Genomic DNA, 1975 nt, shown 5'->3' with positions numbered 1-1975 from the left:
ACGGCTGAATGGATGTGCGCGTGCGTTGAGGAAATGTAGAGGCTCTATCTGCTCGACACCGTTTTAATTTAAATCTTCGTCATACCTACCACATGACAATGTAAACCATATTGGGGGTAAGACCACCAGCTCTTTAAACAGTCACTGTTTGTGGGAGCAGCAGGCTAATGAAGTCCTCATCTGTCACCAGTCTGACACATGGGTGGGTGTTTGGTGCTGTTACGTCTCTACAGGAACAAAGTGGGGTTTATTCTCAGTGCTCGGCTAGTTAAATAACTAATTACTAGGCCTACACTTGATGATGATATAACTTCATAGATCAGCTATATATAAAGACCAAAGGATTTTGGGTTGCCAGGTCTTGCAATCTGTCTTTGATCAACAAGGGCTGCAGAATCTCTCGACCATCATCTATTTTTTGCAACTTAGTTACACTTGAGTGCAGACTGGATGTTTAAACTTTTTGATAATCTATTGAAAACATTCATTATTGCAGAATTCATTTAAGACACTTTACAAATAACTTTTTTATTTAGGTATTCATAAACAACAGAAAGTTTTAGGCTTCTGCCTTTTGGACTGAATTAAAAAAAGAAGAAAAATGAAGTGATATAGAAAAATGAAATGATTTGTGCATGTAGATAATAATAATACAGGGTTGGTTTACAGATGTTGACCCAAAAAGTATAATTTAACGAATGGTCTGAGATAATAAATCTAAATCTAATTTTTTTGTGCATTTTTAAGAATAGGCTATACTCCAATTGAATATAGGATATTTTGTAATTTTAGAGTTGCAGTCCAATATTCTTTTCTGGTGTGTACTTTTAAGACGGTCCCTTGCATACTAGAAGAATGCACTCGGCTTTATAAAATTCAATGGAAATCAAGGTCATGGCTTTTGCTCAAGGATTCGGGGGGGGGGGGGGGGGGGGGGGGGGGGGGGGGACATTTTTCTGAGTCATTGCTCAGGGATAAATGCCAAGACGCTTCTTCAAGGGTAAATTACAAATAAAATGAACGAGTTATGATTTTTCTGCCAGTGAAATGTAATTATTGGAGCTGGTACACAAAGATAAATATGCATGAAGGATCTACAGGCAGACTGCTGTCCACATTGATTCTGTATGACAAACAACATGCTCTAAATAGCTGAAATGACTCTGCTTGTTGACACACAGTCATACCAATACTTCCACAAATCAAGGTGAGTACAACATTCTCTGACACAAAACCAATGTGCCCTTGTTTGATTTATGGGATGAATGTTTCCTCTATTTTCAGTGTAATTGCCCTGTAATAAAACACAGTCACATGGAGTTCATCATCTTAGCAATGATTAAAGACATGCAGGAGGTTCTTCAATTTCACTATCAGTACAACATTAACATAATGTAATGACAACAGTAAAAATGTGTCCTGCCCTCAAAACTTTAGTTTCTCATTTGTGAAGCAATTTTGGGTAAATTACACTCTCATAAAGCACTGGAGGAGATGTTTGTGTTTTTTTGTTCAGTTTGGTCTCTCTTATTGAAGGGAAATGATTGTTTAGTTAGCCTATGCAAAGGACCTAATTTCCCTTTTTTAACCATTAATTGCTAAGTGTATAAACTTAGGCTGGAGGTAGAGCTGTAAAGTGAGGAGAAACTACAAACAAGACAAAACATAGCAAGTAGTATACCACACAAAACATACAAACTCCTGAGTGAGATGATTGAACTAAAACTTGAGAGTATCCAATAAATCTAAAATAAATATGATTTTAAAAAATCAAGAGTTATAACACAGGTGTATAAGTATGTAAGTAAGTTGAACTACAAAAATGGAAAAAAAAGCAAAACAGAGTGTTAAAGGATGCAAAGATTATAGTTCTGGGGAAATGACATTGGAATAATAAAGGGGCTACTAAGGCCAATGACGATGGTTATATGAAAGGAAGACGAGAGATAAAATAATATTGGAGAAAGAGGACACT

This window comes from Labrus mixtus, chromosome 16 (assembly GCF_963584025.1).
Source record: "Labrus mixtus chromosome 16, fLabMix1.1, whole genome shotgun sequence".
In the NCBI taxonomy this organism is placed as follows: Eukaryota; Metazoa; Chordata; class Actinopteri; order Labriformes; family Labridae; genus Labrus; species Labrus mixtus.
This window is presented reverse-complemented; position numbering follows the sequence as displayed.